This window comes from Tachypleus tridentatus, chromosome 7 (genome assembly GCF_004210375.1).
Source record: "Tachypleus tridentatus isolate NWPU-2018 chromosome 7, ASM421037v1, whole genome shotgun sequence".
Taxonomy (NCBI): Eukaryota; Metazoa; Arthropoda; class Merostomata; order Xiphosura; family Limulidae; genus Tachypleus; species Tachypleus tridentatus.
Genome location: NC_134831.1, coordinates 70,719,725 through 70,744,707, shown reverse-complemented (window position 1 = coordinate 70,744,707; position 24,983 = coordinate 70,719,725). Strand labels below are relative to the sequence as shown.

At 35.6% G+C, this 24,983-nt stretch overlaps 1 protein-coding gene and 1 long non-coding RNA gene across 4 annotated transcripts in view; both read left to right on the top strand.

Annotated features, from left to right (window-relative positions):
• The first annotated feature begins 2,491 nt into the window (after window positions 1–2,491).
• The window catches only part of LOC143255934 (acyl-CoA desaturase-like), a 34,668-nt gene continuing 12,176 nt past the window's right edge, over window positions 2,492–24,983 (top strand). Inside the window, exons 1-2 of one of the 2 annotated variants that reach the window (XM_076512379.1) lie at window positions 2,492–2,502; window positions 3,499–3,580. The gene's annotated coding sequence lies outside the window, so the exon portion shown is untranslated. Of the gene's footprint in view, window positions 2,503–3,498; window positions 3,581–10,778; window positions 10,968–24,983 lie in introns of those variants that run through there. The other variant, XM_076512378.1, reaches the window with a different exon arrangement.
• On the top strand, window positions 2,888–24,332 carry LOC143255935 (uncharacterized). 2 transcript variants are annotated; one of them, XR_013030929.1, is made up of 3 exons: window positions 2,888–2,931; window positions 6,800–6,918; window positions 24,195–24,332. It is a non-coding gene; the product is annotated as an uncharacterized LOC143255935 (long non-coding RNA). The 2 variants fall into 2 exon arrangements; XR_013030928.1 differs by lacking the exon at window positions 2,888–2,931 and adding an exon at window positions 6,571–6,626.

Below are 24,983 nucleotides of genomic sequence, written 5' to 3'. Positions count from 1 at the left end.
TGTTTCTATATAGTTTTGTTTTTCACATGTAACGTATATTCTCGATTGCGTATTGCGCAAGTCCTGCCTGATCTCGAAGTTTGTAGAACGTTCTTAAGTGTAAAAATCAACAATGTACTACGTGTGTACGTAATACTAGTGGTTGACAATACTGTTGCAAGCGATCTTTGGTGAATGTTCTAGAGTCTCTTGTGACTGGTATATAAAAACCAACATGCCAAGACACAAGGAGTATTATTATTATTAGTCAGCTACAGCCAGTGTGTTATGGGGCTCGGAAGCTATAATTGTGATTAAAACCCATTAATCAGAAAACTACATAATTAGACCAGGAACGTTTATAGATTTCAAATACTAAAAACCGTTCAGCTTCAGTGAATTACTTCGGATGATAGTATTTCTTCCAGAACATTAAATATATTCGCTGGATAGAGTCAGCCCATACCCAGTGTGAGGCCAGTCAGTAAAAACATCGTTAACTTAGGCGAGATATAACAAAATAAATTCAGAATTAATTTCCTCATTTGACTAAGGCCTTTCATTATTCTTCATTAATGGCTGTCTGAGGCTCATTTTCAAGGCTTGTATTATCAGAGCGAAATCTCATGAACCAAAACTGTGCTGTTCGTTCATTAGCTGTGTCATCATCAAATGCATGATTGATATTACGAGCTAATGTTGCCACATTGTGACCAAGCTTGAAGTCTTGAAACAAAATTACACGCATATCAGTTCTATTTATAGTAACAAAAATCAACATAAATATTATTTAGTTTCTAAAATGTGAAAAATAAAGTAAGCTTGAAATGAACCAGACATTATGCTATATTATTTTGACAAATTTACAGCATTTACAATTTAAAATATTGTAGTTAATATGTTGATATTGCTGGCAATGTTTTATATAGCATACTGTTTACATTGTTATATGTTTATCACGCTATTTAGCAGATTGCCTGATTTGGCTTTGCTGTGAGAAAACACACACACACACCACGCTATTATATTGCTTATAGTATTGTGTATAGAATACAGTTTCCAGTATTATTTATCACACATTGCTTATAGTTCTATATATAGAATATTTATTTATCTGACTGAATCTTATATCATATAACTGGTCATGAGTGCCAGATAATATCCTAATAACCATCAAATCCTGCAACTACATTTGCCAAATAAACTTACCACGAATTGTAGTTACTTCGTATTTCATTGTGAAAATATTTTTACTTTCTTCCTCTGCTGTTAAGAATGTGTAATGTAACAAATATCAGAACACACTAGACATGCGCATAATGCTCTTGAAACAGGTACATTTAAGGTTAACTAACTTTAAGAGACAAATTATCGAGTTGTTCGGTTCCAATATACGAAAAAAAATGTTTGATTTTAGTAATTTAAAGGAATGTAAAAACAAAGAAAACACTGGTGTGATAATAAGAATGTTGTAATAATGAAGGATGTTCATATTACCAATTTTGTAGTAATAAAACAACGATAATCTTTGAAGCCTGAAACTCTGACGTAATAACTAACAGGCAGTGTGTAGCCTTTAGGCACGCACCTACTGACATCATATAGTTAACGTATAAATATTTCTCAGGACAGCTGGTATTTGTATTAATACTTTTACTACAATAAAGCAGAGAACAACGTTTCGACCTTCTTAGGTCATCTTCAAGTCGAAACGAGGGGATTAACATAAACTTATTAGTTAAGTAGAACTTTTTTAGAATAATTTATTTCTGTTAGACTTGTGACACAAACGTAGGACAATTAAAATAACCAAAACCCTGGACGAGTCTCTTCTCCTAACAATATTTTGTTACATATTCTAGATGATATTTAAATACTCTACGACATATCTCTGCAAACCATTTATTAGTCATGTACAATGTAAATAACATAAGGAGTTTTGACGTCACTAGAAGGACAACGTAAATACACAATAATTACACCCTAAGAGCTTGCTAAATGGTTAAGAGTCTGTTTATGACTTCTTTACAAGTCATCACATCTTTTTGTTGTTGTTTACGATTTTAGGATTCCTTATCATATCCGGTTGGCCATGCGCACTGAGAAAAAGTAGTTCGGACAGCCTAATTACGTTACTTAATACGCTTAGAAAATAAAGTAAATAAATATTTGATCAAAATGGTGTCTAAACACTTATAATTTGGAACTTTATAGATCTGTGTAAAATTACTGCTTCACGCACACCGTCATATGATTAATTTGTTTAAAATTAAAGAAAGTAAGCCTGTAATTGTTATTTGCGAAAATAAGTACCACATCCTCTAGCATTTTCAACAAATTCATTAGTGAATTATAACCGACAATAACTTATACTTTGCCTCTAAACGTCAAATGTTTTTGTTGTTTTTTTTCATTGTATTCTAAAAAAGATTCGTTACAATTTACATATAATCTCTTTTGCGCATGTGTAAAGGTACGCACTTGATATTTGTTGTGCGTAGTCTTTCGAGTGCAACGCATCAGGTAAGCCATAGCCTACTTTTGTTGCATATCGTGATAAATACTATAACTGATTTAAATAGCTTACAACAAAAATCATCGTTTTCTTTAAAATACGCCAAACCTTATCTAATCTAGTTGATTACTAAATAAGGCTTAAGTGACGTGTACCACAGGTACTTTTACGAGTTTGGCGCACATTTGCAGCATTAAGGGATTTTAGTAAAATAGTAAAGAAAATTTTGTACTTTACTTTCATGTAAAGATGCCCTTGGAAAGTGTGATACAATATTATTAAATTACAAATGTAGAGCATACGCATTGTAAAAATCACTGACAAATGTTACTGTTATTTAGGGCCTGTCATTAAGTACTAAAGGTGTAACATTATGAAGTTCATCAGTCTTCGTGTGATGAAGTAACGATGTTATGGCTGACGACACAGCATCCATGGTACCTAGTACTTCCTAAAAATTTAAATTTCACGTGTTTTTCCAACTTGTCTCACAATCGTTGTGTGTTTTTTAAGCCATTCGAGATTCTTTTCTTAGTAATAATATCCTGGTGTGTCCGATAACAAAAATATTCGTGAGTTGTCATGTGACGTTTCGACGGAAAAATCATATTCATGAATTAAGACAATTTCTATTTTACACACCGGTTTTTACCAGTGTTACGTATTATACTTTAGCTTGAAGAAGTATCCGATTTATTATGTTATTAAGTTCAAAGTTGAGTCTAATTTGCATTTCTTTCGACCTAATTTCTTTCTCGGCTTCTTCAAGCTCGATTTGATTAAGTTTTAATTGAATTTCTAACTCATCTTTATTAGTCAACTCTGATTGGCTAGTGGAGACACTAGTAGAGCATTCCTTTAATGCTTACTCAAACAACAAATCATTATCGACTAGTATTTAAAGATACGCTTTTTAAATTCTTTTTTTTTTTCATTGATTTCTTGGCCTCTAATTCTAAGATGTAGTCAGTTTCGAGCAATTCACTTTTGTTATATTTTTCTAGTTGTTCGAAGGAGGGTAATTCAAGAAAACCTTGATGGTCAGACAGGATCAAGTCTTGTTGGCACTGATCAAAATAAATTTAAGTAAGATTTGAATTTTAATTTAGAACAAATTTTTGTCTCTGATTCAGATCTCGAACACGATTCCCCAATTTATTTTGTTACATGCTATATTTCGGACGAGTCTCAGATCTATTATGTTACATACTATAATTTATCTTGGACGAGTTTACAATTTATTATGTTACGTAAGTTATGTATTGCGATTTCAAATAGTCGGCAATTTTAATTTAGATGTTAACTGACCGTCAGTATGTATCAACTTTATTATATTTACCAACAAGATTAATACACACTATTTTCTTTTTTAACATAAATATAGTTTAACATACAAACAACAATACAATTAGAATATGGTTATTACAAGTAATGATTTATATACAACAGTTTTACAAACATACAGACAATATTGAGTCTTATATTTCGTTTGGAACTGAATTTTGTTTTGCTGGTTCATGGAGAGCAAAGTAATTCTATGTTGATACATTGGTACACTTCACCTTCTGGGAATGCTAGGTATCTCTGTTTTAGTCTAGTCTCACGTAAGTTTCTTACAGCTGAAGTTATACAATATCTTCGCAGAAATACTAATGTACGAAGTTAATTCTATGAAGTTGAATGGTTTTTAATGTTCGAAATATATAAATGTTCCTTGTCAAATATCTGTAGTTTTCCCTGTTAATAAGTGTTTATCATAGTTAAAACATCCGAGGTATGCAGTATGCTAACTGTAGCAAACCAGTAGTATTATTAAATTGTCTCTCTCCGTGTGTTGCGATTTATAATCTCTAGAAAGTTCATTTAGTCCATTGATAGTGATATTTATGTTGATTCTTACTCTCGAGAATCTTTCACAAATTTAGAGAAGAGGCGGGACTTTCCCAGTACATATTTAACAACATAAGTTACACGTATTTCTAAATAGATATTAAAGTGAAACAAACTTAACAATTAAAATGAACGTATAACAGTGAATTCGTTACAACAATAATCTATTTTTATTTAAGTTGTTCCCCTATTCGTGATAAATTAACTAAAAGAGCACTACTGTCAGCATTGTAATTTATATGGACACTGAATCGTAATTTATATGGACACTGAATCACGCTTCGACTTTTTAAAAGTAGTGAGTTTGAATAACTAGGAGACTGTATATTAGTAGTTTGCAGCATAAATACGCTCCCATACCTTGTTGACAAATAATTTCCTTTTCCCTGAAACCAAAACTACTTTACAAATACTCAATAAATAACATTTATGAGTGTTTATTAATGCGTATGAATTTGGTCTCATACAACTAACCTACAAAATTATGCCAATAAAAATGTACTCTGATCTTTCTTTTCGTTGGTGTTAGGTCAGACAATCCTAAACTTATATCTGTATCTAAATCTACCATCCTGGTTATTAAAGGAATAGAAACGAGTGTTATTTCTGGATAATAAAGAATAGAAACGAGTGTTATTCTTGGATGTTAAAAGAATTAGGAATGTTATTTCTTGACATTAAAGAGTAGAAACGACTGGTATATTTTAACACTTTTACTGATAAGCAATAAAAGTGTTAAAACCCATAGCAGCCATTCTGAGATACCTTTTTACTTTAAGCTGGTTTCTCATCATCAAGAGTAGAAATGAGTGTTACAGATAGGAAGAAATTTGGTGGAAGGTAGTTGTACTTTTACTCTTAAAATAAAACGTTTATTCATGGTTTGTAACTGTAACGAAGTAACATGAAAAACTTCTTGTTACTATTATGTGAGTGTTGTTTATAATATGAAAATATAACTTTTATTACGTTTTCCTATTTAAACCTTTCCTACCTAAACCTCCCTACTATGTTTCATTATATTTCATTTGTTGGTGGTTGACGGCAAAAAATACACTTAACAGCGTAGGGTATCCAACTTATAAAATAATACATACTAATATTTACAAGTAAGAATATTATTTTTAATCAGCTATACTTGTTACCATGATGACTTTTGTTATTTTTTATCTCTTGCACTGATATTTATTGTTTCTATTCTTCACTACAATTGACTAGCGTGAGTTTTGTGGGTTTTAAATTTGCTAAACACACTCGAAGAGAGCCCTCCAGTGGTACAGCGGTAAGTCTACGGATTTACAGCGCTAAAATCAGGGATTTCGAATCCCCTTGGTGGACTCAGCATATAGCCCAATGTGAATTTATTATAAGAAAACACACATACACACTCGGGAAGTGAAGAGAAAGCTACTTAACGAAACCCCTAAAAGAACGGTTTTGTTCACAAGCTTAAGTAGAAAGCTTTAAACGTTGACCCAAAAATCCAGTCTGTGTTTGGTAACCACCAAAGAGCAGAGCGCCACCAAAAGGAACTCCTTGTGAATTATTAACACAGGTGTAGCAGCGAAATGAGCAGGAATTCGTTGAAGGTAAAGGTAAAAAATTTTTCCTTTAAATGCGTTGTTATATAGAAACCAATTTCACCATGGGAACCACTATCAATATGTATAGTATTGCGTTCAACAGCAAAAAAACAAAATCAGTACCTGACGAGTGTCTGCGAAACTGTTTACACTGTCATTGTTTACAAAACCTCAGATATCACAGCACGTTAATTAGCTTATAGATCCGGCATGGTCACGTGGTTTGGGCGCTTTGCTGTAATCTGAGGATCGAGGGTTCGAATCCCTGTCACACCAAATATGTTCGACTTTTCAGTCGTAGAGAAGTTATAATATTACGATCAATCCCACTATTCGTTTGTAAAAGTGTAGCCCAAGAGTTGGCGGTGGGTAGTTATGACTGGTCGCCTTCCATCTAGTTTTACACTGCTAAATTAGGGACGACTATCGCAGATAGCCCTTGTGTAGGTTTGCGCTAAATTCAAAACCAAATCAAACTCTTGTGTAGCTTTGCACGAAATTTAAAACAAACAGACAAAATTGGCTTACGCTTTTGTAAATGGGTCATTATTAATTGTATGTAATCAGTGATTTGTTCTCTAACTGAAAACCTTCGTTAGGCTGCTGCAGGTGTGGATAATGTGTGCCCTAGTAACCTCAAAAGTACTACTATTACACAAGTGAGTAGGTCATCACTGAAATATTACTAAAGAAAATTTTCCGTCTTTTTTCTTTTTAAGAAATGCTAAGAATATAGGCATCCCTGATCTGTTTGAATATTGGTTGTTTTAGTGGCTGTTTTGAAGTTTTTGATGCCTTAATCTCATTTCGTTTTACGTTGTTTTAAATATAGGAGTACACGCTCTGCAAGTGTAAAACAAAATAGTGGACCGTATGTTGAACAGCTCGAGTTTCAGTTAGCCCAGGAAACACGTTGTTATAGCGACGCTACCAGTTTCTACTTCACTGAAGGTATATACTTATATTTCTCTTGATACAATTGCCTTGTGATTTTATAATGACAACAGCGCTTACTATTCATCTGCGGCACGGAACGACGAGGTAGTGTGGGCGCTCGACTCGCAATCGGAGCGTCGCGGGTTCGAATCTCCGTTACACCAAACATGCTCTCTCTTTCAGCCGTGTAGGCGTTATAATGTACAGTCAATTCCACTATTCTTTGAAAAGATAGTAGCCCAAGAGTTGGCGATGGGTGGTGATGACTAACGGCTTTCCTCTGGTTTTACATATCTAAGTTAGTCAAAAACAAACAAACTTTACTTATATTCTGTTCAACCGATGGATATTTGTTTAAAATTTCACATAAAGCTACACGATGGCTATCTGTGCTAGCCGTCCCTAATTTAGCAGTGTAAGACTAGAGGGAAGGCAGCTAGTCATCACCACCCAACGCCAACTCTTGGGCTACTCTTTTACCAATGAATAGTGGGATTGACCGTGACATTATAACGCCCCCACGGCTGGGAGAGAGAGCATGTTTTTGGCGCGACGGGGATGCGAACCCGCGACCCTCAGATTGCGGGTCGCACGCCTTAACACGCTTGGCCATGCCGGGCCTGATAAGTAAAAAAACCTTCTATCATGTTTACTTAACATGTAAAATTGCCTGAAATGTTACATCATTATTCATACTAATACTCAGGTATTGTTAGACAATTTTTTTTACCTGTTTTATTATCTTCTGAATTTGTTTTTATACTTTTTAAACATGTTTATTTCAGCTGTATCGTACTTAAAAGTATTATACAATTTTATTGCGTTTCATACTACTCTGGGTACAATCCTCAAACAATTTTATATTTTTTTATGTCTCGGCAGAGAGGCCTCATCTTTTTCTATAGTTTCTTCTTTCAAACACTTATCACAATTACTTCACTTCTCGATCGATTGACTTGAAATGTACTCGGGGTATACATTGGTCCAATACCCCCAGATTTTGTTTCCTCTCATTTTCTTGACTGCATGTTCGAATTCCCATCCTACCACACATGCTCGCACTTTCAGCCGTGGAGTCGATATTATGTTACGGTTAGTGTCGCTATTTGTTAGTAAAAGAGCAGCCCAGGAGTTAACGGTAAGCGGTGATAGGCCTTCTCTCTCGTCTTTCACTGCTAAATTACGAGTGGCTAACATAGATAGCTCTCGTGTAGCTTTACGCGAAATTCAAAAACCAAAAACAACAATCATTTTCTCCATTTGAGGTTTTCTTCTTTTAAGGATATTATGTGGTGAAAAGTCAAATAATCCCCAACTGTACATATTACGGGCCTCTGTCATGGTGAGGGGGGTAACCTTTACAAAAAAAAAATTATTCGTTCAAAATTACTTTTCTACTGGTCCCATTTTGGTTATATACTCATTTTTGGTCAATTTAAGGAGTGAAAAAGATAACAAAAAGAATCCCAGAACTTTGGCCCATTTCTTAGACATTATTTCGAACAATGTAGATAGCATTTAAGGCCCAGCATGGCCAGGTGGTTAAGGCACTCGACTAGTACTCTGAGAATTGCGGGTTCGAATCCCCGTGACACCAAGCATGCTCGCCCTTTCAGCCGTGGAGACGTTATAATGTACGGTTAATTCCACTATTCGTTGGTAAAATAATAACTCAAGTGTAGGCGATGGGTAGTGATGACCAGCTGCCTTCCTTCTAGTCTTACGCTGCTGCCCCCCGTTAGTACAGCGGTATGTCTCCGGATTTACAACGCTAAAATCAGGGGTTCGATTCCCCTCGGTGGGCTGAGCAGATAGCCCTTTGTGGCTTTGCTATAAGAAAAACACACAAACACACTTACGCTGCTAAATTAAGGACGACTGGTGTAGATAGCCCTCCTGTAGCTTTGCGTGAAATTCAAAAAAAACAAATACATGGTATTTAGTAAAAAGAAATTCTTTATGTAATACATGACATTTAGTAAAAAGAAATTCTTTACATAATACATGACATTTAATAAAAAAGTTATTTACATAATATATGGCATTTGGTAAAAAGTAATTATTCACATAATATATGGCATTTAGTAAAAAGAAATCATTTACATAATATATGGCATTTAGTAAAAAAAATTATTTACATATTCCAGTCAAGACATGTGAACAATTTCAGAATTTGTCTTTTGCTTGATTTTTTAGCGAAGAAAACAAAATTTGTGGTTTGTGTAAACTAATCATCTGTATATCAACCAACTTACATGGGTTTTGGTACAAATATACCTCCTTGCAGGTCTCAAGTAGTTATATAGACAGTTTCGATTTTTCTGGTGTCATAATTTGCAATGTGGAGATTGTGTGTCGGAGACATTTGCACATGTCCGCAAAAGTTGGCTTTTCTAATTTCAATGTTTGCGTTTAAGTGTGTGACACTTAAAAGTGTTGTACGATTTCGTTGTATTTTATGCCATTCTGGGTACAATACTAAAATAGTTTTATACTTTTTAATCGTTTACTTTAACTGTATTATGCTTGAAACATTATACACTTTTATTTTAGGTACAGCACTAACGTTGTTTTGTACATTTGTACCGTCTCTGTGTTAACTGGATTAAACCTAAAAGTACAGAGTGTTCAGAAAGTCACTGTGCACTTATATATTTATTAACACACATGTTTCAATATAGAATACAGGAGGTAAAAATGAATGACAATTATAAACAATGCTGAAAGCGATCCCTGTTGGCATCAATACAGGCTTGGATCCTTCTTATTTTGTTTCTAAACACCGCTATCAGTTGCTGGCTTGAAATAGACTGAATGAATGCTGTTATCGCTGCTTTCAAAACTGCACAGTGACTTTCCGAACACCCTGTATTATAGAATCTTATAGCATTTCGTACTGTTTTTAGTTTACTACTAATACAATTTTATACTTTTTTTACTGTTTCTTTTCAACTAGAAAATTTTAGAAGTATAATCGGTGTACGAGACGAGACAATTCAGTCTATCACCAATTGTTTCAAGATTGCAAACTTTAGGATCTTACAATAACCCATAAGGAAATTGAAGCGGCTAGTTGAGTTCCTACGGCAATTCATACTACAGAATAAACTCATTTATTAAAACTCAAATAAAAGAGGTTTAGAAAGTACCTAAAAGTATGTTTTCGCGTTTTGTATTTGGCTATTCAGCTTTAAAATCACTTATCAATAATACCATTAAGTTTCCAAGAAAAAATACATAATATCGGTGTACAGGATTCGACTAGTTTTTGTGGTTATTTTGTAATGTTATCTTCCTTTCCGATTTATAACACTAAACAGATATTGCACTTTGTGTTTGGTAATGTTTAACATTAACATCAGTAACCTTCGTGTAAAAGATCAGAAAACATATTCTTTATGATTTTTTTAGGTGTTTTGTTTTTGTAATTAACGTGTTTTGTTCATACTGAAATATAAAAAGTAGAATTACCTAACCTTGTGCGAATATGTGTTTCTTCTAATCGATTGTTATGGAAACTGAAAAATGAATTTAAAATGGTTCGAAGTTTATATAAATATTAATTGCAGTTGTTTAAGAACAAAACAACTTGTATATAAATCTTAATCTAAACTACTCGTCTGCCAAATGCTCCAGTTAATTTCAAAACCATTTTAATTGGACAGTGTTTTTATCTGTTTCTCGTTGTCCCAGTACAAGTTAAGTAACATTTGTTCTAGAAGTTTCGTTTATGACGGTGTGTGGTTGCATGCACGTAAGAGGTGACCTGACACTCTCAACGCCAGTTTTTCTCGGTAACTACCATAACCTTTAAGTAGGTCATAGGAACGCGCAAGATTTAGTTGTTTACGCTTTAAAAAACCAGACGAAAAACGCTGAAGCAATACTGACGTTAAATACAACTTGACAGAAACACATTCTTCGCTGCTTAGTAAGTTTTCATTATGATGACCTGATAGTGAAAAAAATATTATGGCGAATATTATTTAATTTCATAAAGTTAAATAATCAGATGTAAGGAAAAAATCTCCCTCAGTGTACTGGTGAACTTTGTTTTAGTAAAGGTAAGTTTTATTAATTTTTTTAACTGATAAAAGCCAACGGTTTTATTTGTTTAGAAGTAACGTCATTCTTCGTATCGGATTTTTTTTAGGTCCGATTTCTGTGGATCTGGGAGAGTTAGGTACACTTTCGATCCCTTTCGCCCGTTTTAGAAACATTTTCGCGACGACTTTAGCGGGATATAGATCCTTTTGGGGACATTTGGTTGTGGTTTCGTTTGTTTCAAATTTTGCACAAAGTTACAGGAGGGCTATCTGCGTTAGTTGTCCCTAATTTAGCAGTGGAAGACTAGAAGGAAGGCAACTAGTCATCACCACCTACCATCAATTCTTGGACTTCTATTTTACTAACCAATAATATGATTGACCGTAACATTAGAACACCCCATAGCTGAGAAGGCAAGCACGTTCGGTGTCCGGGATTCAAACCTGCGACAATCAGATTGCGATTCCAGCATTCTAACCACTTGACCATGTCAGATCGTCATTTAGTAGTGAATAACCGATACGTCGTTAGGTCAATTCATGGGTTTTTATTAATTTTTATATGGGCACGGCATGGTCAGGTGGATAAGGTACTCGACTCGTAATCCGAGGGTCACGGGTTCAAATCCCCATCATACCAAACATGATGCTCTCTTTGCCGTGGGGACCTTTGCAGATAGCCCTCGTGTAGCTTTGCGTGAAATTCAATAACAAACAAATAATTTTTTTATATATCTTTGAAAAGTAAGATGAGGTGAAAGCAGTTCCAGTTCTCGTTTAGTTTAGAAATCTAGAAAAATAGATTATATGTACGACTTGTATTAAAACGTCCTCTTTAGATCCTGCTTGCTTTCATAGTGTAGGAAAGACACATTTTTAAAAAACTAACTGAAACTTTACGATGTATGGACGTTAAAATAGAAATGTTTGGGATTTGTTTAATAGTTGTGAACGTTAACATAGAAATATTTAGGACTTGTGTAACGCTTGCGGACGTTAAAATAGAAATATTTAGGATTTATGTAGCACTATTAATTGAAGTTGTAATGATCAAGCTGACATAGCTGTGCTTGTGTGCTACTCAATTTCCTCGAATTGCGTAGAGTGTTGCTCGATTTTAGACCCCTAGATCTTTGTTTGAGTACAGAGCACATTACGTTTGTTATGTCATGAAATTTTGGCCATTGAGATTTTGGTTTTAATACAGAGTACGTTACGATAAGTTATGTAGTTATTACCATTCCAGATCTTGGTTTTAGTACAGAATACATGACGATAAGTTATGAAGTTATTGCCCAGAAAACAAAAGTATGTGTACAAAAGTTACTGTTTGAAGTTATCCCTGTGCAAAAGAAAGTGTTATTAGGAAACAGTTTTATTATTATCATTTCAGTTTGATGACGCCTCAGCGGTTAGCTTGGCGGTTTTGTTTTTGAATTTCGCACAAAGCTACTCGAGGGCTATCTGTGCTAGCCGTCCCTAATTTAGCAGTGTAAGACTAGAGGAAAGGCAGCTAGTCATCACCACCCACCGCCAACTCTTGGGCTACTCTTTTACCAACGAACAGTGGGATTGACCGTAACTTTATAACGCCCCCACGGCTGAAAGGGCGAGCATGTTTGGCGCGACGGGGATGCGAACCCGCGACCCTCAGATTAGGAGTCGCACGCCTTAACGCGCTTGGCCATGCCGGGCCTAGCTTGACGGCGTATAACGCTAAAATACTATGAAAATATATTACAACTATTTATCGAACATAGAATTTTAACGTTGTAAGTTGATAAACTTACTGCAGTCCCACTGGAGGTTGATATGATATACAAACACAAAATAAACAGTTCTTAAAATCGCTTCAACAATTAGCATTAGTTATGCACTTGTAGAGAGTTGTTTCTTTTTTTCAAGAACAGTTGAATAGCAACAAATAACGACTTGGTGTTTGTTGAACAATTAACTGGTTAAAATATATGAATGAATTCTATTTCAGCGAGATTTGGCTATTAAGTTGTATTTGTGGATCCAGCAACGCTATTGTAACATAGTAAAGTATCTTATTATCACAGCACTCATAACGAGTGTTTAAATTTGATAGTTTGTCCATTGTCTTTTAACACCTGCCCCACAAGCCAGCTTGATATCCTGGTGTAGATCCCAAAAACGAGTCACTTCAAAAAGGTTTGAGTTGTTTTCATTATACAAAAACAAGTCGTTTGCTACTACTTTTGTGGTCCAGACCAGAAATCATGTGACACATGCTTGAAATGTATTAGATATGTTTTGTGAATGTAATGGTTTAAGTTAAATCGTTGGTCCAGGTCGGATGAGGGAAGAACTTATATCAAGATATCTCAGTCGATTTGACATGCTAGCTGAGTCAGAGATGCATCATATAATTACTGTTTATAAGAAGGACAGTGTAATACTCATTATGGTACCACCACAGTATAATCTACATATATTTGGTAATGTCACATTTTTATTAATATACTCTTCATAAAAAGAAACGCAAAAGGCAAAATATGAGACAAATTGTTAACAAGTTTTCTCCGGGTAGTTCTGTATGACATGTGTGAAACTTTGCACATTCACTGCTGAACATCCAAAGTCTGCAAAGGCGAAGTCCACGCTCACAAGGTGCAGTTTAACGTCACTCAACGTCAATAACGAGTATGCCCCTCGTAAGCATCAATAACTGCTTGGCATCTTCTGCCCATGTAAGCGATGAGATGACGAATCACATCCTGTGGAATGGCTGTCCACTCAGCCTGCAAAGCTGCTGCAAGCTGAGGTAGAGTCTGCGGTTGAGGTTGTCGCCGTCGCAGACGTCGGTCCAACTCGTCCCAAAGATGTTCGATGGGGTTTAAATCTGGTGATGTGAAGGGCCAGGGAAGAACGTTGATGTTGTGGTGTCTCAAGAAGGCAGTGGTGAGTCGGGCTGTGTGAGGACGGGCGTTGCCATGTTGAAAAACGTCGTTGACGTTCACCATGATGGGTTGCACATGAGGCCTAAGAATCTCGTCGACGTATCGTTGAGCCGTAAGATTCCCTCGAATGTGCAAAAGGTCTGTTCTGGCATTGTAGGCGATGGCAGCCAACATTATGACGCTGCCACCACCATATCTGTCAACATCCTGCAGACAGTTTGCTGCAAAACGTTCACCTCGGCGACGGTAAACACGGGTCCTTCCATCCTGCCTACGAAGCATAAAACGTGATTCATCGCTGAACCAAACATGCCTCCATCGTCGATGAGACCATACCCGATGTGCCCGAGTCCACTGCAGCCGTGCTTGACGATGTTGCTGGGTGAGAATGACGCCTCTGACTGGACGTCGAGGTCGGATTCCTGCATCTCGTAGACGGTTGCGTACGGTCTGATCGGAAATCCTACGTAGCCCTGGTATCGTTGAGGCAGTAGACGTCGCAGTGGTGGTCCTATCCCAAAGGTGACGTAACCGGATGTTGCGATCTTGAGCGGGCGTAGTCACACGAGGTCTGCCAGATCGTGGACGGTCACGAGTTGTTCCATGTTGTTGGTGACGATTACATAGTCTTTTGATGGTGCTTGGGTGGACATTCACAGCTCTGGTAACATCTGATCGAGATTCACCTGCTTCCAAGCGACCATTGGCGTTGTTGCGTTGTGCTTCAGCCAGTCTTGGCGTAACTGTATTGCGTGTCGGTGGCTTAACACTGAGCTATAGAAACCGAGAACCCGTCACTTTTATAGGGATTTTGCACATGTTGCACTTGCAGAACATGCAGATCTCTCAAACAAATTTATTGGACACGCATGCGTTTTGGCGAAAAATCCGATGTTTTCCTCCGTTTTCAAAGTGCACAACTTTTATTGTCATTTGGGTCTGACAATCAGTGCCTTAACACGTGTAACATCACATACTCTGAGCTTGTAACGTTATTACATATATTTCTCTTTAAAATAACAAAAATATCCCTTTTGCGTTTCTTGTTTTGAAGAGTATATTTAGTTGTTGTCTTCTTGTTTTTCGTTTAAGAAATTCTACCGAATTTCATTCATTCAGATCACTTGAAATAACCCTAAATGCTAGCTGGATCGTGTAGCACTATTAACCTTACTAAAAACATCACTGTAATTTCGGAAAGCTCAGTCGTGGTTAAAACTGTTATAATGTAATAATTAAAAAAGAATATTGAGCTGAAACATTGACCACATTTTCTCTTTCATTGAACATTTTTTGTCAGAATTTACTAGAATATATGCGAGGGTATATGTTTATTAAGTAACCGTATATTTCTACACTTTATTTTCTGTGATATTCAAAGTAAAATGAACAAACACCAACCAAACATTCGTGTGATTTTGCTTGTCTCATTTTTGCCTGTTTTAAAAACTCAAAATAAGTTATGGTGAACCTTCGCACGTGAAGTGAGGTAAATGAAAATTCCATTTCCCCAACCAGTAACGTACACAAAAACTCTACGAAATCCTCTGAAGGAAAATGTATTAAATCTATTTTGTATAAAAGTTTTCTTATAATGCACGCAACTTATGGGATTTATTACTGGTTTGAGAAAACAGAAATCCGTGAACTCGTGGTATTTGTTTGTTTTTGGAATTTCGCGCAAAGTTACACGAGGGTCATTTGTGTTAGCTGTCCCTCATTTTGTAGTGTAAGTCTGGAGGGAAGGCAGCTAGTCATGGCATTTTAAAGTAAACTTTGGTGCAAAAACAGATTTAATGAAACCTAAGGCAGTTAACACACTAATGTTCAGATTAACTTGCACATCTTGAATTCTGAAGGTTATAACAGACTGACACTGTTGTTAAATGTGGTTATACTCGCTGTTAAAGACTGTTGGAATCTGAAGATCGTCTCTGTATTTATTCAACTCATATCTAAATTAGGGCTGACTTCACACACATAATCAATAGTGCATTTTGTGTATGCAGGTGTCAATATACTTTAAGACCTGAGCCAGAGTAATAAAATCTAAAAATTATCTTTCGGAATACGTCACTATACGAGTTTACTAAACGTGTAGACGCTAGGTGTGTGGCTTTTTATGTTTACTTCTTTGTTTTAAGACAGAATTTGAATACCACAAGAACTTCGCATATATGGTAAACTTAAATTATTATGTCCAACAGTGGCACAGCAGTGTGTCTGAACTGTTAGAATCAGTATGTTTATACGTAAGAATTGTTCTCGTAATCTGAGGATCGCGGGTTCGAATCTCCGTCACAAACATGCTCGTCCTTTGAGCCGTGGGGAGTTATAACCCTACGATTAATCCAACTATTCGTTGGTAAAAAGAGTATCGTAAGAATTGGTGGTGGGTGGTAGTGACTAGCTGCCTTCCCTCTAATCTTACTCTGCTAAATTAACCCTTGTATAGCTTTTTTCGAAATTCGAAAAACAAACAATTATTTTGCTCAAACAACACCATTGTAACTACTTTTTTGTTAGCGTTAGACTACAGTTGTCAATGCAGTCTACCATCACTATATTGGAAGTACACAAAAACGGAGAGAGGAAAGAGGGTTGTTTAATATTTGATAAGCAATGCCCATTCCCGATAGCCTTGGCAACTTTTCCCTGTTTTATAGGTACAGAATTTTCCTTCTTGTTCAACGAGAATAATAATAAAATTAACTCTGAGGATAATAATAGAAGTAATTCTTGTCTTTTTCATTCTTAGTCCTCGACGGATTGAGTACATTATGTTAAAATGATAGCCTCACCATTTCATTGCAGTTTGTATTACCACATTTGCTGTCGCGTCACGTTCATGCAAAAATATCGCATAGAAATCCGTAACCATTTCTCGAGGCAGCTTTACCTTTATGTCTTTGCGCGAGATAGCAACTGTTCGAGTTAAGCGATAACTAAACAGGTGTATTGTAGATTTGTTTTGATTTTCGCGCAAAGCTAATCGAGGGCTATCTGCGTTAGCCATCCCTAATTTAGCAGTGTAAGACTAGAGGGAAGGCAGCTAGTCATCACCATCCACCGCCAACTGTTGGGCTACTCTTTTACCAACGAACAGTGGGATTGACCGTCACATTAAAACCCCCAAACGGCTAAAAGGGGCGATCATGTTTGGCGCGACGGGTATGCGAACTCGCGACCCTTGGATTACGAGTCGCACGTCTTAACCCACCTGGCCATGCTGGGCCAGGTATGTTGTAGAAGCAATTCATATACAAGTTACTTGTGACACTTTCATACGTAAATCAAGTTTAATTATGGTGAGTACTGTTGCTCTCAGGCACGTAGACAGCTCTAGTCGTTGACCTCTGTTTTACGGATTCTCATCTGTTACAAAAAGCAGAACTTTGATTACCATGGTTGGAATACTGTTTGTTGCACGTTTCTTTTTGACCTGATGCTTGTCGTTAACACATTTAGCTTTGTTTTACAAACCCCACTGAGCACAAGGGATATTCACTTCTTGAACACATTTTGATGATTTAGCGCATTAATACTTTGGGTCTGTTGCAATCAAATTTTGGTGCAAAGTCAAAATGTAGTTCTGTTATTGCCGTTCCATCATGATTATATATCAACTGTGGTTAACCCCCAGTGGCTCAGCGGTATGTCTGCGGACTTGCAACGCTAAAAACCGGGTTTTGATACCTGTGCTGGGCAGAGCACAGATAGCCCATTGTGTAGCTTTGTGCTTAATTCAAAACAACAACAACAATCAACTGTGGTTGTCATGTGACTTCCTGATTTGCATATTGAAAGTAATTTTAATATAACATACTAATATTTCGTACTTTCTATTGAAACAATAAGAAAGGTTATCACAATAGAGAAAATATTGGATGTTTCACAGCATGTGATCGAATCAAACAAGTACGATGTTTTCATTGTTCTGACTGTCACCACACAAAATCTTTGAAAGCTATAAAAGTTTTACATCTAGAGGATTGAGAAGATGACATTAGTAGTAATGGTTAAATGAAATAAAAACCTGACATTCACTTCTGTTTCATTCTTATTTAAACTTTCGCGACATTTTTAATGTCGTTTGTATATTTATAATGGAACGTTTGTAACATGGAAATATATTGATAGTTCAGTTTTCAATTAAACCTTAAAATAGGGAGTCGATTGTACGTAAGCGTCTATTTTTCTTATCACAATATTCGACAAGCAATAAAAGTTACTTAAATTGCCTTTCATTGATTATTTACTATTAGAACTTTGGAATGATACAAATTTTATCATCTGTCTACCTATTAAATAGAAATCTTCACTTGAAAACAAATTTTTTCATCTGTTTGTGTGAAAATATTTCCTTATGTAAAGTAATTTCTTCTTAGAAGAACTATTTTTAATGCTAAACTAGTTAATACACAAGGAAATCTTACAAAAATCATGTTGACCTCTTGTCTCTGTTTCAAGTGAAGATTTGAAGCTATGATGTAAAAATTAACTAGAAACATTATAGATGCAGTCAGGATAATACATCTGTTGAAATTAAAACGTACAAAACGATAGGTTATCCAATATTTTTTAAAATCCAATCAAAAGTGAACAAGTAAGAAGCGAACCAGAATATATCTATACAAATATAGAAGTACTGTTTGTGTCCATGTAACTACTTCGCAGGGTGTCGATAGATCATCAAATAGTTTTTTTGTTTTTGAATATCGCACAAGGCTACTCGAGGGCTATCTGCGCTAGCCGTCCCTAATTTAGCAGTGTAAGACTAGAGGGAAGGCAGCTAGTCATCACTACTCACTGCAAACTCTTGAGCTACTCTTTTACCATCTAATAGTGGGATTGATCGTAACATTATAACGCCCCCACGGCTGAAAAGGCGAGCATGTTTGGTGCAACGAGGATGCGACCCCGCGACCCTCAGGTTACTAGTCTCACGCCTTAACCCACCTGGCCATGCCGAGCTACATAAAATTGGTATGGAGGTTCATTACGCCCATGGGAAGATATATATACAAATTTTCAGTTATACGGTTTTTATTACATACTTTCGTGTGTAATATTTTTCGTTGATTATCACAAGACCAAAATGGAAAAAGAAAGGTTTGTGTAACATACCATAGTAACTTAAGATACAATTGTAAAAATATCGGAGTACCTTAATGGACTCAGTTTCCTTGTAATTAATCACACAGCTACACAATGAGGTATTTGTACTCTGTTCACCGCTGATATTGAAACAACGTTTCTAGTGTTACAAGTCCACAGACATGTAACTGTGCCGCACAGGGAGGGCTCATGGTCTCCGATCTGGGCTTTTAAAATAAAACTCATGCTTATTCGTTCTACATCTTAAAATTTTGGTTTGGCCAACATAACGTTAAAAACTTACTGTATGTTTTAACTCATAGTTCTTAGAATTGCAAGATTATGATAATGACGTATTAGAATAAATTATTTATTTTACTCAAAAATATAACAGCCAATTTAATAGAGTGGAAATACATAAATCAATTTTAAAATTCACAGTCGAAACGTTGTGTACATTATTTGGATATAGTGATTGAAATATCTTATAACTCCTTAGAAACTGATATTTATTATAAACCAACAAATTCACTTCCTTTTTTAGATGACCACCATAGATGCGTTAGCAAAGAGAATTGTTAATAGCAAAGAAAAGAAATATTAGATTGAATATTTTTGTTAAATAGAAACTATCCAGAGGGCCTAATTCAAAACTGTACATTTTGTGACAAATATGTAATAAGACAGGAGAGTTTTGCAGGTTGTCACAACAAGAATTTAAACTTGAAACCAACCTCCAACCTTTTATTTAATAAGATAAAAAAATATAGTAAATAAAAGGAATGGAAGGTTGAAGTTACACATTGTAGAATTTTAGGGCAGTTTTATTTTTTGTTAATGTTGTATCTAAATATTAAGGGTAACTGCCTCCTTCCCACAACTGTTTGCAGACAGCAAAAAACAGTAAGAGCTGAGATGTTGTGGGTTCAAGCTGCTAAACCTAAATGGTCCTCCATAGTTATTGGCGATTTTAAAACAGCATCGGCATTTTGTCTTTTTTTTTTTTAATTTCGCGTAAAGCTATTTGTACTAGCCGCCCATAATTTAGCAGTGTTAAGACTAGAGGGAATGCAACTAGTCATCACCACCCACCGCCAACCCTTGGGGTACTCTTTTACCAACGTATAGTAGAATTGACCGTTACATTATAACGCTTTCACGGCTGAAAGGGCGATCATGTTTGGTATGACGGGGATTTGAACCCACGACCCTCAGATTACACGTCGAGCGCTCTAACCACTTTTGTCTGATAGATGGACTATCTCACCGCGTTTGGGTGCTGTGACAAGACATTATAACTTAAGGATGACAACAAGGAATACTAGTGGAGGAAAGATTTAGGATTTTAGTCCAATAAACATGTTTGTTTTGTATTAAGTTCATTATTGTTTTATAGAAGTGATTTTAATCGCCCATGGCAATTAACGTATTTCAAAGCATTATATAATATACTATAACCATAAATTTTTAAGCCATAAACAAAACACATTAACACGAAACAAAATACGCTGCATATTTTTAAAAAGCATCCTAGTGTACAAGCTACAACACTGGATTATAAACTGTATCCTAGGTTGTGGAGGTGATTAAAGAAGAAGGACACAAATTGCGGTGGGAATGCACCATCCATCAGTCTTAACTTCCAATTCGCTAGATCTCTCATAAGAAAATTAGAAGAGCGGGATGTGAGTTTTCAAGCCCACAATGCTTGACATATATGTATGCCTACATACAGTTCGTCTGCCTGTAGACAGTTAGGAGAAGATGACTCCAGAGTTAAGATAAGAAAAAGATTAACATACAAAAGATAAATAAATAATGAAAATAAGGTACTCCCATTTGAGGGCAAGTAAGGTAAAACTTACCTCTTGCATTTCGTATTACTGCCCCCACTATAGTAGAGGCACTGATTAACACGACACCAGTAAAGTGATAGCTTAATAATAACGAATAAAAATCGTGGCAGGTATTTCGCTCAGAAGAGCCTTTATCTTCGCCATACTCATGAAATTAAATTTCGTGCAAGGCTAGGACTTAAAAACTAAACCGAAAGAATGTTAAGTGTACCAGATTATGCTGCAGGCTGGTCACAAAGGGCCGTTGGTGGTCTGGGAAGAGATTAAATAATGACACTCCCCCAAAAAAAAACACAATAGGATAAAAAGCTGTAAAACCAAAAGCCTCAAATAATTTGCTGTTGGGTGATACAGAAGATACCCCGACTGATAAATTAGTGTGACTGTCGTTCTTTTATATGCTGGTTAAGGTATACATTCGCAAAAAGTAGTGCCAAGTTCTTAGATTACCTTATTTTTAACTAAATATAATTTAAGCAGAGTTTCTCTGATTTTACTTTCTTTGTATTTATTTCAGAATAATTTAATGATTTTTATCTAAAATTTCTTTATTAAATCCATTAAATATTTATTAATTTTCGTATCAGCATATCAACATTATTAATATAATATTTATAATAGGTAGGGTATAGCACATTACTATGTAAGGAGGGTAAATCTTAAATTGGAAAAGTATTTTCTTTTATCAAAAATATTTATATTGATATCCTTTTTTATCAACTACTTTAAATTAACTTCTAAATCTAAATAATGCGTATCTTTATTAGAAATTGAAGTATTTTGAATTTCTAATTCCATTGGATTAATGGTGTCAATAGCATTATATATTTCAAAATTATTTATGTTAATTAAATCATCGATATACACTACATGGCCAAATGTATGTGGCCACCCGACCATTACGCTCATATGTGCTTGTTGAACATCTCATTCCAAAACTATGGGCATTAATATGGAGGTGCCCCATTTGCTTCTATAACAGCCTCCACTCTTCTGGAAAGGCTTTTCACTAGATTTTAGAACATGGCTACGGGGATTCACTCCTGTTCAGCCACAAGAGCATTAGTGAGGTTGGGCACTAATGTCGGGCGAGAAGGCCTGGATCGCAGCCAGCGTTTCAATTCATCCTAAAGGTGTTCGATGGGGTTGAGGTCAGAGCTCTGTGCAGGTCAGTCAAGTTCTTCCACACCAACCTCGGCAAATCATGTCTTTATGTACCTTGCTTTGTGCATGGGACATTGTTATGCTGAAATAAAAAAGGATCTTCCCCAAAGTGTTTCCACAAAGTTGGAAACATACAATTCTCTAGAATGTCATTGAATGCTGTAGCATTAAGATTTTCCTTCATTGGAACTAAAGAGCCCAAACCATGAAAACAGCCCCAGACCATTATTCCTCCTCCACAAAACTTTATAGTTGGCACTATACACTCAGGCAGGTAGAGTTCTCCTGGCATCAGCCAAACCCAGATTCGTTCGTCAGACTGCCAGATAGTGAATCGTGATTCATCACTCCAGAGAACGTGTTTCCACTGCCCCAGAGTCCAATTGCGGTGTGCTTTATAGCACTCCAGTCGACGCTTGGTATTGCGCATGGTAATCTTAGGCTTGTTGCGGCTGCTCGGCTATGGAAACCCATTTCATGAAATTCCCGGGGAACAGTTCTTGTGCTGAGATTGCTTCCAGAAGCAATTTGGAACTCGGTAGCGAATATTGCAACTGTGGATAGACGATTTTTACGCACTTCGGCACTCGGTGGTCCTATTCTCTAAGCTTGTGTGGCCTATCGCTTTTTGGCTGAGCTGTTGTTGCTCCTAGACGTTTCCACTTTACAATAACGGCACTTACAGTTGAGCGGGGCATCTCTAGCTAGGCAGAAATTTGACGAACTTACTTGTTAGAAAGGTGATATCCTATGACAGTGTCACGTTGAAAGTCACTGAGCTCTTCAGTACGACTCATTTTACTGTCAATGTTTGTCTATGGAGATTGCATGGCTATATGCTTAATTTTATTCACTTGTTTCCAATGGATGTGGCTAATTAGAAGGGGTGCCAATATACTTTTAGTCATGTAGTGTATCTGTAGCTTAAGTAAAAATATCTGGATCTGCATAGTTTTCAATAAATATATTTTCAATACAAATTCTCTACACAATTTAATAGTTAGCTCCCATTGGAACTCCTATCGCTTGTTTATAAACCTGTTTGTTGAAAAATATAAAATTATTATAAATACAGAAACTTAATATATCTGTTATGGTTTTGGAACTATATTTTCTTTTTTTCAGCTCAATAAAAGAATAATAATATTGTTCTATTAATGAATTTAAAAGAAAGATTAAATCTTTTAATGGTATTGTGGTATATAATGTTGTAAAATCTAATGTTTGAATACTATTTAACTGCTCACACTTTCTTAGATATTCTAAAATAGGTTGGTTATTTTTTATTATCCAAAACGTAAGTCTTTGATTATTAATACTTACATTTTCTATTTTATCAAGTAATTTATTTAATAATAATTTTTATTGAATTAGTTTGTTTTAAATTTCGCGCAAAGCTACACGAGGGTTATCTGCGCTATCTATCCTTAATTTAGCAGTGTGAGACTAGAAGAGGGGCAGCTAGTCATCACCACCCACCACCAACTGTTGGGCTACTCTTTTGCCAACAAATAGTGGGATTGACCTGAAAGGGTGAGCATGTTTGGTGTGAGGGGGATTCAAACCCGCGACCCTCGGAGAAAGAGTCGAGTTTCCTAACCACCTGGCCATGCCGGGCCGATTGAATCGGAAATAAATCTAAATTTATTTGGAGATTCATGCAATTTTTGGAATAGCATAAAGAAATGGGAACTCTACATAAGAATTATGTTTAGAAGAAAGTTTATGATAAGCTTTAACGAAATTATTAATTATTGTATCTTTGGATTGTTTGACAATTTTAAACTTTTGTGTATTATTATTTTGCAACTTATACGAATATCACAGTTAGCTTTATCAGTAAGAACTATAACATATCTATCTTGCAGTTCTTTAATCTTATTTTTTAGCTGATTAAAAGATAAATCTGTATGGTATTTTATTTTAGAATTTTATGTTACCTCAAAGTTAAAGTTACTGCCTAGTTATTTTTTGCTTATAAGTGATACGTTGATTCTGTACTTATATAATGACTTGGGGAATACCCTCAAGGTCAGACTTTCTATTGCAACCACTTTTTAAGGATAAGGAATATAAAAGCAAGATTTTCCTCGTTTGGCAAGTTGTTAATTTAAACCATGCTTCTATTTTTTAAGCTGCTCTTGCGAAATACACTTATAATATAGAAGTAAAATTGTCTCTACATGTATTTGGGTATTTCATAGGCCTGCGTGGAACAACGCTGTACGTTTCTCCTTCTGTGACTTCAGTTACAGAAACATCAACTCCGCATTAACTAGAATTTTGTGACGCCACAAATATCTGAATATTTCAGATATAAAAACAGCTTTGGCTACTTTCATGTAAGTTAATTTTTTTCGTAATTCATAAGACCTTTTTTTTCAGATTTTGCAAACTTGTGTTTTCTTTAAGTTCGGAATTCCAGTAAAAATATCTTGAAATGTTTGTGTGTGAGAATAAAGTTTCGCTGCTGGAATTAAACCACTAATTAATTGAATACAATATTCAGTTATTAATTCATTTCTGGTGCATTTTAAAAGGTTTTAAAATTTCGTGAATTTTATGCACCTGGAGACAACTTGCTGATATCTCGGATATACACGACGTAATTTTATTCAAGATCAGTTACGCTGCACAACAATTTTGTTTGAAAAGTTTTGCTTCCTGAAAAGTTTTTGCTGATTGCTGGTGGGTATGCACATATATGGTTTTGGTTTTGCTTCATCACGTAGGAACTCTGAGAAGTAGACAGTTAACTGTTTACCGGCAATAACGTACTTAATTGCGTTTATATTTCTAATACGCTATTAAGTTCAACATAATTAAAAGTGTTTTGCTCCTGATTTTCGTTTGTATTAAATGTCCGGTGCATCACGTTGCAGTGTCCAACAGTAGTAATCAAGCATTGACGGATTCTAGTTGCCCTGATATGGCTTTTCCATTGTAGCAAAACTGAAGATTTAGATGAAAGGGTACATGATGGACAAATTTGA